This window comes from Ceratotherium simum, chromosome 2, assembly GCF_057802395.1.
Source record: "Ceratotherium simum simum isolate JZ-2026a chromosome 2, ASM5780239v1, whole genome shotgun sequence".
Classification (NCBI taxonomy): domain Eukaryota; kingdom Metazoa; phylum Chordata; class Mammalia; order Perissodactyla; family Rhinocerotidae; genus Ceratotherium; species Ceratotherium simum.
The window spans coordinates 95,203,101-95,216,107 of NC_141901.1; positions in this window are offsets into that span (position 1 = coordinate 95,203,101).

Genomic DNA, 13,007 nt, shown 5'->3' on the forward strand with positions numbered 1-13,007 from the left:
TTTAATATTATGAGTAAATTATACTCAGAAAATATTGTGGAAATAAAAAAAGAAGTATTTTTCCTAAGTTCTGGAATCCTCTTTAGAATCAGCATTTTTTACTGCTTCAAGCCCCATGAAGACTCTAAACAAAGCAAACAGTCTCTGTCATAAGAAAAGAGAACAGAGAATGGATGGTCAACACTCTCCTTTACCTCCATCAAGTCCACACTCCTTCTCTATACCACAGACAACTCTTCAGGCATTATTGTCTAAAATATACATTAAGAAAATAATAATCTTTTAGATAATGATAGAGATAGAGACAGAGACAGAGCAATAGAGACAGAACTATAAAAGAGCTGAAAACAAAAACTGTAAGGGAATAATGTGTTTAGGCTAGTCAGTGTAAGCACAGAATGCTAGAGCAATGAGAAGCCTTAGTGATGTCCGGTCCAACCACGTCACTTACAGCTAAGGAAATGAGACCCAGAGAGGTCAAGGGTCTAGTAGAAGGATGACTGGCTCTTAACAACAGAATGTAGCCCCTGTTAGGTACCCAACTCTCAAATGTAATCAATATTACACAGGGAAAATGACCATCCAGTAATATCAAAAGAATACTAGGACCAGGCAAATAACCTAATGGAGTAGGGCTGACCAGGGACAGGACATCGAGACATCGGGCAAAGGTTAGGGATGGTGGTGAGCTGGAGAGCGTGTGACTCATCTAAAGAGGGTAGCACTACTCAGGGCAAGTGGATATTTGTCTTGTGGTAATACAGGTCTGGTGTTACTGGATACACTGAATTTTCAAGAGAAGTCTGAAATCCAGATTTGTGGTGGAAATACCCTGATATTTGTTAGAAACTAATTCAATTTTGAACTCCCATGCAGACCTAACATGTCTGCAGCCCAGACACCGCCTACAGATTGCGAGCTCATGAACCCTGGTCTACAGTAGTCCAAATGTCCTCAGACAACAGTTTCAAATGTGGTCAAACTGGTCAAAAGGTGGTGCCTCTGGTGACTTCATTAAGAGGATCCTTAGACTTCAGTCTAGGCAACCATCTAGTGAAACCTCTTTAAGACGGTTGGTGCGATTTGCCTTCATTTTCCCTCGCTCAGCCTTCCCTGAGGACCACCCAATTGGGCTGGCTTCTCTGCACTGACAGACAATCCACTTCATAGCTTCATCTTCTTCTTCTTCAGGTTTGCTGAGATCGAGTTTTAAGGATTAAGGTTTCTCTAAGTTAAGACCTTATCTCTTTGCCCAAAAAATCAGCACTTCTGCCAGCAAATGCACTTGTATTAAACACCACAAGGGAAGAAAAGATGTCAAATTTTCTTTAGGAACTTGTGAATGGCTCAGGGATTGCTTTGGGAAGCTCTCTTTGGAGAACTGGGGGGATAATTCCCGTTTGCAAACAGAACGGTGTCAGATGTCGCTTCCTGTGTAATGCCTGTATGTACAGAACAGCCGAGGCAGGCAGAGCGGAAAGAACAGTAAGCAATTTCAACCTCATGGAAACCGTCCCACTCATGCTCCCTGGTTTCTCTCACCTAGCTTCTTGTAAAATTCCTGCTGACTCTGTTATTAGTCATTAATTCATTCAATAAATAAATATTTATTGGGCACCAACAAAAGCAAGGATAAAAACATGTGGCCTTACGGAGCTTAACTTCTAGAGGCAGAGAGAAAGATGGACACAGTGGTGTGCTGGGGAATGTTTAACAAGCAGTTCTCCAGAGAAAAGGCTCTGATTCACAGTGTTCGACGATTTGTGTGGCATAAGTACTCCCACCATGGCTGATTTCACGCTGCCAATGACGCGTCACTGAATGCAAAGTTGAGACAGATGTTCAAGCAGCACACCATTGTATGTTTCCAACACACAGATACGATAGATGTAAATAGCCTCGGGAGCATAAATAATAGTGAAATGTAGCAAAGTAAGTAGGAAGTGATGAGTTTTGACTATTACCTTGTTTTTTGATACAATTTATTCCATTGTAAATTTACATAATTCAGTTTTAATAATGTCTGTGTTTAACAGTCGCCTCCAAAAATTCCTGAAAATTTAAAATTTTGTTCTCTTGGCCTAGTACAAGGTGGCTCCAGCACACTACTGGATATAGGTAGATTGATAGATAGATAGATAGATAGATAGATAGATAGATAGATGGATTTTTAATATAATGTAAAGTGATAAATTGGATGAATAAAAATAAGAGAGAGAAAGAGATAAAGGATAATCAAGGAGGTTACCCATTGGAAGAGGCCTAAGAATCAAAAACTCTGAGGCTAGAAATGGCCAGCCAATGACAGAATGCCTTCTCCCAGGTACCTACCTAGTCTAATCAATCAGTGCTTTAACATTTCCAAAGATGGCAGCTCTCTACTCTAGTATCCCACTCTGTCTTCGGATATTTCTGACTAAGAGAAAGTACTTCCTTTTATTGAGCTAAAATGTATCTTCCTGTAGTTGTGGTTTTTAAATTAGGCTTCATTAAGCCTTAGGAGTTCTACAAATGGGCCCCAAGGATCTCAGAGGCCTCAAAGTCTGGTGAAGGGAGGGATGGGAAGGCTGGCTAGAGGGGGCCATTCCAGCTTCTGCTTCTAACAAAGTAGCCACACAATTTCTCTCTTTATATACTGGGAATCTATGTAAGCTCGTATTGTTGCCATCTGAGAATGAAACTTTAGAAAGAAACCACAAATTACAAAGTTAATTCTCAATAGAAATAACCCACTCCAAAAGATATATATCTGAGCCTATTTGGGGACTTCGAAGTCTAAGGAAAATAACGAGAATGCAAGGACAGGAAAAGTACATCTGAGTACAAAACAAAGAGAAAAGCATCCCCGTGCAGCTTGTCAAGCTTTATTCTTACTGCAGGGTGAAAGTGAAGCTCTTTCCAGGTCTCTACATTTCCACGCTGACACCCAAAGTTGCCCTCACACTCAGTACATACATACAAATGATTGAATGCTACAATATTTTCTTCTCCTCTTCTCTTTCCCTGTTGACTTTTATGTTAAGTATTCTCAGCTGTTTCACCTCTATTTTTGCAGTGGTGGAAGCTTCATAACCCTACATTCCAGAATAACCCTCTAGAACAAGGTTGGTAAACTACAGCCTGTGGACAGAACCCAACCTACACTTTGTTTTTGTATGACCCATGAGCTTTAAAATGGCTTTCACATGTTGAAAGGGTTATAAAAACAAAAACAAAGAAAAACAGGCAACAGTGACCATACGTGACCTACAAAGCTTAAATTATTTACTATCTGGAACTTTACAGAAAAAGTCTGCCTACTCCTGCTCTAGAATAAAAAGCCCCATATTCACTGGATATCTATGGTTCAAGTTCAATGATTCCATGAAACTCCATCAGGAAGTAGGGAGGAAGCATGGACCAAAAAAGTAACAACTTATACTACTAAGGTTATTTTGCAAGGGACCATCACAAGGATTTATGCATACGCCTAGCTCCAATAAAGCAACTCTTCCAATGTAAGAAGTCTCATGAATTTCTGGGAAATGTGGACTTTGAGAAGGAAAGTCATCCTGTTGGTGAAGAGTTTGTTAAAACTCCTAAAGGGGCAAAATTAGCAATCTTCTATAAACCAGGCATCCCTCCATGTAGATGAGTACAGAACAGTTTGTGGTAGTCCAGATGTAAAATATGATGAAATTTTAATATGAGTCAGATTTCCATAAGGAGGATAATATCATCACTGTAAGAATATTCCCAATCAGCACCAGAAAGATGTAGCATAAAAAGAGAATGAGCATGAAGTTGTTATAAAAACTCAGGAAAGAAAACTAAGGGAGAGTCTCTTGAAGCTCATGCTAGGACAGTTAACAGAAAACTCACCAAGAGGCTGTTGAAATTTAGATAGATAGATAGGTAGGTAGACAGGTAGGTAGGTAGGTAGGTAGGTAGGTAGATAGATAGATAGATAGATAGATAGATAGATAGATAGATAGATAGATGGATAGATAGATGGATAGATAGGTAGATAGATAGACAGACAGAATTAAAGATGGATGACTCTTTCAACATGTGACTCTATCAGTTAGTATGTATTCAGCTTCAAATAATAGAAAATCCAATGAACAGTGAACAATAAGACATTTATTGTTTATTTATACCTATGCATGGAGGTGGCATTTCCAGTGTTCATTCTCTTGCTCAACAGGGTCATCAGGAACCAGCCTCTTTCCATCCTTGTGCTCCACCACCTCAGTGTGCTGGCTTTTTGCCCTTGCAGTCACAGGATGACTGCTACAATTCCATATATAGTATTAACTCACCAACATCCAAAGAAAGAAGGAAAGGGAAAGGACAATGCCAACGACCTCTCTTTGTATGCCTATCCCTTTCATTGGGAAGCAAATACCTCTCTCAGAAGGTCTCCAACTGTCTTTCCCTTAAGTGTCTTTGGTCAGAACAGAGTCACATGCAAATATGTGGCTTTTCAACTTCTAGTGTAAAGGGATGAGAGATAAAAGGAGAAAGGGGTAAGAAATGCTTTGGGGTCACCAGCCAATCAGGTCTGCTACAGATCTAAATGAGATTGGAGGATTTCATTAAAGAAAATAGCCACATTCTTCTACTATGAGAGACAGGCTGGGTTTAATGGACCTTTGGTACCACCCAAAGTAACCATTCCAATGATGTAGGGTATCACTAAGGAGCCTGCTGCCCCTGGGCTTCTGAAAGCTTGTCCTCCTGACTGCTTGCACACCACCCAAACTCAGAGACCCGAGGAAGCAGCAACAAAGTCACATTCAGGATCAACAGCATGAAAATCTACCAGGAAGGGTTTGCTGTAAGATGAGGCTACAAAACCACAAGAATGGTTTGCTTTTTGTTTTTTAATCGAGGTAACGTTGGTTTATAACATTATATAAAGTCTAGGTGTAGGTCATGACAAGAATGGTTTTCAACAAGAGAGATGGTGTATGAATTGGATATATATGGAATCTTTTAGTTGGAGAGTATATATATATTTCAATGATGACATCATCTCTAAAAATATTTTTGGAACATTCATGTAGAAATGACTTTAGGGATAATATATAACTCACATAAGAAATTCAGTCTTATTTCTTTATATTTCCACATAATTAATCCTTTAGGTTTTTTTGCATAAAGAACCCTGTTAATATTTTCTATAAATAGTACTGCCTAGTTACGTACAAAGTTTAATCATCAGATTTAATTCCTAATAAATTTAAACTGATTTCTTTAAGCAAACTCACATTAAAATACTTACTACTTCACATCACTGCGAATATTTTTCAAAATATCTTTGGTTTTAAGGGTAGAGTTTATTGTGTAACTTTAAATATGTTTGCTTAAACAACATCAACAATAAAGTCCATCACCTTCTTTTATCTTCACACCAAGCATGTGAAAGATACTTTAATTAGAAGAAAGCACACACATGACTCAAAAGACTCAATTCTTGGCCTTGAGGAGTTGCCTGGTTTAACAGAAAGAGGAAAGAAGAAGACTAGCTTCCGAGACTTGGGTTCTAGTTCCAGCTGACGATTTCATTCAGTCACAAAAAATTACTATCATCTAATATGTAAAAGACATACTGGGGGCGGGGTGAGGCAAATGAAGGATTGTACCCCCCTGGATTAACTGCCTGGCAAAGACAACTAGAACGCCAGGTAGAAAGTGGTGAGAAGAGTAAGGGAAATAGAAACAACCACAAAATTTTACAACAGTGGAGCACATGGGTGACCAGGCGTGGAAGGAAGAAACCGTGGTGCTCCCATTGAGAATAACAAGATATTAGGATCGACAAATGTAAAAAGTACAGATGAAACTAGAGGGACTCAACATTACGGAGGTAGGTAGGTACTAATCAAAAAGGCACAAGAAGTTTAGAAGTTATTTGCAGGCAATGGGAAGTCAGCAACAAGGTTTTACAAGTGAGTCAAATAACCAGCCAGACCTGGGGGCCAGAAGAAGAACCTGGTCAGATGAACTGATGGCGGGGAGACTGGAGGCTCAGAGCCCACTGAGAAGAGTACTACAAATCAGTGAGATGGGCTGAGGTGACAAAGGCCTGAACAGGTACAGACACAGTAGGAACAATGAGGAAGGGAGAAAAGGGAGAGACATAAAGGCAGTTATTCTCACCCTTGTCTGCTTCCAGAATTACCTGTGGAATTTAAAGAACGCAGATGCACAGCAAAAGAGAGGAACGCAGATTCTGCAGGAGAGCAAGCAAGAATGGTTGCTCTTTACACATAAGATGCTCAGCCTCTTTCGTTATCAGGAAAATGCAAATTAAAGTCACTATGAGATACCACTTTACATCTTCCAGTGTGAAAATGAAAACAAAAACATGGGTATTAACAAGTGAAGATAGAGATATGGAACAACACAAATTCTCATGCACGACTGTGGGAGTAAATTGATAGAACCACTATGGGAAAAATACTTGGCATTATCCTGCGAAGTTGAAAATGTAAATGTGAAGATACAGTCCAGCAATTCCACTCCCAGGTATATGCCCTAGAGAAGCTGTGTAATATATGCACCTGGCAAAAAAAGGAAGAACCATCTGAATATCTATCCATGGGAGAGTGGATGAATAAATTAGGCTATAGTCATAAGCGGAGAACTACACTAAATAAGTGAGCCACAGCTGGAGGCACCACCATGCATGAATAACAAGCCATAATGGAGAATAAAAGAGGCAAGTAAACAGATTATATACAGCATGACATTTACATAAAGTTCCAACAAACAAAATTTGACCATTTATTGTTTAGGAAAGCATATATCTATAATAAAACTATAATGAAATCTAGGGGCTGGCCCAGCGGCGTAGTGGTTAAGCCACCACTTAAGCACCGGTAAAGCGCTCTGCTTCAGCGGCCTGGGGTTCGCAGGTTCAGATCACAGTCTCAGACCTATGCACCGCTCATCAAGCCATGCTGTGGTGGCATCTCACATACAAAAAATAGAGGATGATTGGCACAGATGTTAGCTCAGGGACAATCTTCCTCACCAAAAAAAAAAGCTATGATGAAAACTAAAGGAAAGATAAATATAATACTCAGAATGGAAATTACCCTTGAAGGGAGAGAGAGAGAAAGAAAATGGTAGACCAGAAGTACACAAGAGACTTACCCCTATTGGTAATGTTCTGTTCTTTTGAACTGGGTGGTAACTAAACAAAGTCATTTTATTATATCTATACTTTATTTTTGTATTTTATATTGTATTTATTCTTCCATATCTACAAAACTTTCACAATACAAAATATGGAACTTATACCCCCACACATCCAGGGATGGGATTCAGGAGTGGCATTATTTAAAGGTTCCACAGGTAACTCTCATGCATGGCAGCAATGAGGATCACTGTATTAGGAAGGCAAAATTGGAGGGAGATCAACAATTTTAGGTTGTGGGATAGGAGTATAAATGACAGTCAGTTTTGAGCTTCTTTTTCCAGAAGGAAATACGGGTACCATTAACCAAAATAGGGAATTCAGAAAGAGAATTGGATTGGTGAGAAGAACTATGGACAAGATCAATGTAAGGTACAAGTAGGACCAAGACCACTTGCTGAAGGTAACTAGATAAAGCAGTTAATTTTTCAGTTAATTTTCATTACATAGAGAACTTTTGTCTGTCTGAAGACCAGGACTAGAGAAAGTAGATTTCTTTAGGAGATAGCTTGCAGCCCAAGAACTATTATATAGAATCTATGCTACTTTCCAGGAAGATGTGGCAAAGGAATTTCTTAAATTGCTTTAAAATTAAAGAGATTTTTAATAAATCCTAACAGGATTAGAATTTCCCAAACTTCCAGTTCTTCTACCAAGGGGTAACCTTGTGCTTATCTGCATTGGAAGAGATAGCTGTTGCTATGGCAATTACTCTCCTGCAACTTTAAGCGAGAATAAAAAGGCTGCTGTTTATAAATGACACTTCACTTGAAGCTTTCCAGGGGCAGCGTGAGCTGCATTCCCCGTGCCCGACCAAGCTGTGGTCCAGTTGGAGTCACAGTTAGAGACAGATTGCCCTGTCTCCTGCTCTACACTCATCTCTCCTCCATGTATTCACACAAACTGTAGGGTTTGCGCATTATGGTCAGAGTACCCGAAATTCTTTATTAAGATTCCAAGTAGCTAGATGGGTTCTGAGCCTCTGGGGAAAGAAATATCCCCTGCTGGGGACCTCCATGCATCCCTGTCAACCCTGACTTACCTGACAGGGATATCAGGAACTGTCCAAAATTAAATCAGTGCTGATTAAATTCTTTCTAACCTCACTTATCCCGCTCTTTCCTAAGAGTGAAAACTGGATGAGAGAGTAATTATAACTGTAATTATTTCAACTAGTACATCACCAGAGCTACCATTGATTGTCAATATTCCACATGCATTATTATTTATTATAACAAAACATCAAGGTAAATACTTTTTCCCCACTTTGTAAATGAAGAAAGTAGGAATCAAAGAGATCAATTAATTTTCCCATTAATAGAAATCTAGTAGAGGCTGAATTAAATCCTAAATCCAAGGGGTTAAAAAAGTTTTAAAAACAACCTAGATGCACTTTACGTAAAACCTGTGCTTTTCCTCTGCCTCTGGATCTCCTCTTAAGGTAATTCTCAGACCCCCTGAATCTCATGTCCTAATCCACATTTCCGACCACACACAGTCTAATCTCAATAAGTGAGAAAGCAATGCTTTGATGAATCTTTATGATTTCATATTTCACTTTAACCATAAAATAAGATGACTAGAATTTTGAAAAGTGCTTATCCTAATGTACAACATTTGAAGACCCACTTTTTTTCTGTAGTGAATTATTGAGATTGGCTTCAGTCATTCAAGGAGATTAATGAGGCTATTCAGGGATATAATCCATTCTTCATTTAACAATGTTTCCTTCTGTGTGTCTGAGAAAATGGAGAGCTAGCCCATTTGAATATACCACAAAGATAAAAACTCTCTAGACCTCAATATGGGATCTTGGCAGCACTCCCACCCCGATCTCAGTCTTGGGATGCTCTGAAAGATAAATATTGTCACTATCACTTCTGCCTTTTAAAGTTTGATCAAAACTGAAAATATTCACTTATTTGCCCCCATGGCTCCACTGAAGAATCTGACAGCAAAGACCTTTTCTAACCAAATGTTGCAGTTTTTTCCCCAATCAATCTCTTGCTGTGTTTGTTACTGCCCTTATTCTTTTCCTTCTGAATATTTTTTTTCTTAACCCGATTCCTCTGAAACTATACATTCCTGGCCTCATTCTACCTCTGGGGCCATTCTTTCTCTAACTTCTTTCATTGTCATGGCAAATATTTCCCCGCTATTTACAGAAGAGTTAAAAACAAAGCGAATACAAGAGAATGAGCAGAGAGCTGTCAGAGAGGGGTATTAGTGGGCACCTGAGACCAAGCAATACAAACGGCAAAGCCATTCAGACTGGGTTCTGCCACAGACCAATCAGATCACAGCTCTGCACGCCTACTAGCTTTGGGACATTCAATCAATCAGTCACCGAATATTGAGACCTACGATGTACAAGGCATATCACAGGTGCTGAATAGGCAGTGGTAAACAAACAGTTAGGCTCCCTGTGCTAGATTACGTTAATGTTTGCCAAATATTTCCTTGTTCCTCTCTGTGGTGCCATCCCTGCAGGAGGATTATACAACCCGTCCTTCTGTACTTAGGAGTGCTCATGTGACTTGCTTTGGCCAATGGAAAATGGCAGCAGTTCAGAGGCCATTGTGTGGTTCCATGTCTCTGTTTCTTCTGCTGTGATAACTGACGATGTTCTGTCAGACTGACCCCAGAGTGAAATCTAGGTGTGGCATAACGGCATCCAGCTCACAAAGACCACAAAATGTGAGTAACAAACAGCTATGTTGTGTTTATTTTGGGAAGCCATTGAAAATTGGGGGTGTTTTATTACTGCAGCATGTCCTAGCCCATCTTGACTAATACGATCCCCAGCTTTGCTGAGCCTACAGTCTAGGGGTAGGAACAGACATTAAGCAGATAACAACACAATAAATATAATGTCTCTAAGCTCCAATTTCTTTATCTGTATAATAACACCCACCACGTAAATTTGTTGCAGGGAATTAAAAAAGACAATGTATGTAAATTCTTAGCTTTTATACATATGAGCATTAAACATCGATTATATAACAAGCCCTCAGCTAGTTGAGGAAAATATGGTTCTGGCCCCAGGGTATTTCCCAATATTTATAGAGAAGACACAAAAATAACAAAAACATTACGTTCTGTACATGCAGTGCTGGGAACACAAGAAAGGAACAGATTACTCTGCTAGGTAAAACTGAGCTCATGAAAGGAAAGAGAGACGTTTTCTCCAAAGAAAGGGAGAATAGCAAGAATGAAGGAGGGAAGAGCAAAAGGCATGAGAAGCAAGGAGAAAGCATTAAAAAGGCCACAGAACTCAAGGAAAATTACCAGTAATTCAATAAAGCTAAAGAATAGGATGCCAATAGGATGGAAGCAAGACCCCAAGAGGCATTTGGGCAGAGTCCTACAGGGAAGGGCCTCGTGTGCAGGCCCAGAGTTTGGTTTCATGACGTAGGAACCTACTGCGTAGGGTAGTTACAGGGAAATAACCACAGCCAGGTTGGCATTCCAGAAACATCCCTGAGGAGACAGTGTTAGGGGGAAGAGGCGACAGCAGAGAATAGTTAGAAGGCTTCAGAGGCATTCTAAATAAGAGACAATGAGAGTAAAATCAAGGGCAGCGACAGTTGAGCAATGAGTTTAGCTTTGTTTCCTGGTCAGTAAAGAGGAAGAAGCCCTATATTTTTATCAGACAAAGGAAATCTTACAAGTTTATCTGGAGAAATATTTTCCTGAGGGGTTAATCTTTTAAGAATGACAGTAGCATGTGGATCCTTATAAAACGTAAATCAAGTAACACAACGAACATCATCCTTAATTACATCTTGCCAAAGACATATTTTTATAATATATGTTATGGTGAGATTATAAATTATACTTGTTTGTTGTTGAAAATACAGGGAAGACTAAATATGTGACTATAATGCATAAAGAATCCCACTACCAAGAGATAACTACCATTCATTTTTAGTGCATATTCTTCTAGCCCTTTTTGCTCATTCATATATGTAAAAATACAAACATAATTGTATTTTTTAAAAAAGCAAGTTTATGTATAGAATCCGGCCAACATGTCAGTAAAAGTTGCAACGACAAAGAGGGGTGCTAGATTTTGACACAACACAGGTGGAAAACGATGAAACCAATCCACGTGTACACCCCACTGAGCAAGACTGCTCCATCAACCACACACACGTCAACGTTCAATTATTAGAACAGTCTCACTTTGATGTTTAAGGCTCAGTCCTCTCATTTCAGAATTTCAACCCTAAACTGAATTCAAAGCTCTGCTATTCGCCCGCCAGCAGCCAAGCTAGACGTGTGTTCACTCTGAGCAGTTGTGAAGGTGAAGTGAGGCATCCTGACGCACCACCTCCTTCCTCGTAAAGGCGAACTCCCCTCAAAGAGGGGAGGCTATGAGGGGTGAATCTCTCCTAATTTAACTGGGAGAGATCGTCATCCTCTCCCTGGTTATTTTCCGGGTTATTGGTTCTCTGATTAAGAATGACACACTGGCTTTAGATGCCTTCCAAGTGGCAGCATCTTGATAATGCCCCTTCTGTGGACCTTTCTTCCCAACCACTGTACACCCCCCAAAGACAACCATCTCTGTGGGGTACATAGTAACCTTTGTTCTCAGCTCTGGACCTCAGTTGCAAGTGCAGAAAACAAGAATAATCTCACTTGATATTCTGTTTTATGAATATGTTTGTCTTTGTTTTGTTGCAAAATTATTTTCAAATTATAATTTTATAAAAATGCTTTTTACTAAACTTATTTTGTAGAGAAAGGCTGCTTACAAAACAAGAATTGCACACATGGTATTATATCTTGCTTTTACCTAGCTTATGCTATATCATACGCATTTTCCCAATTCACTAAATACTCTTCAAAAACTGCTCTTTGTGGCTTTAATCATAAGTACAATATTCTCGTATTAGACAACTAAGTTGCTTCCTGTTTTTGCCCCTTATAAATAATACTGTGATTAACATTTTTGTTTATAAATCTTTGTGAAAAATCTTTCATTACTATCTTAGATTTTATCCTACAAATGAAATTGAATATGAACATTTGATGGTTATTGACACAAATTGATGATTTGTCTTTCAAAAAAATTGTACCAATTTATATTTCTACTTACAGTTTAAAAGATCCTTTCACTACAAATTCTTCAATACTGGCTATCTTTCCTTCTGAAATCTTTTCTGAATTATCAATTTGGTCACAGAAAAATGGTCCCCTCTTGTGTTAAGTTGTATTGATTTGATTATTATGGAGAGTTAATATATTTTCAAGTGTTTATTAGCTGTCAGGGTTTTGCATAATTAATTACAGTCTCCACCCCACCCCCACACCACAGCTCTCTCTCTCTCTCTCTTTCTCATACACACACACACACACACACGCACACATACACACACGCAATGCACAAAACACACATTAACAATCACTAAAAATTGAAGCAGGAATCACACTGACCAAAAAATAGCTTTCTTAATGTTTAGGCTGATCAGAAAAGAATACTTAACTTTTTTTTTATGAGGAAGATCAGCCCTGAGCTAACATCCATGCCAATCCTCCTCTTTTTGCTGAGGAAGACTGGCCCTGGGCTAACATCTGTGCCTATCTTCCTCCATTTTACGTGGGACGCCACCACAGCACGGCCTGACTGGGATCTGAACCCGGGCCACCAGCAGCAGAGTGCGTGCACTTAACTGCTACACCACAGGGCCGGCCCCAAGAATACTTAACTTTTGATAACATGATTCTTCTAAAATTGAAACATAGGCAGCAGAGGTGCATCCAAAGGAAAAGAGAAAATAGATAAATAGCTGAGCCATGTGTGTCTCATATTTTT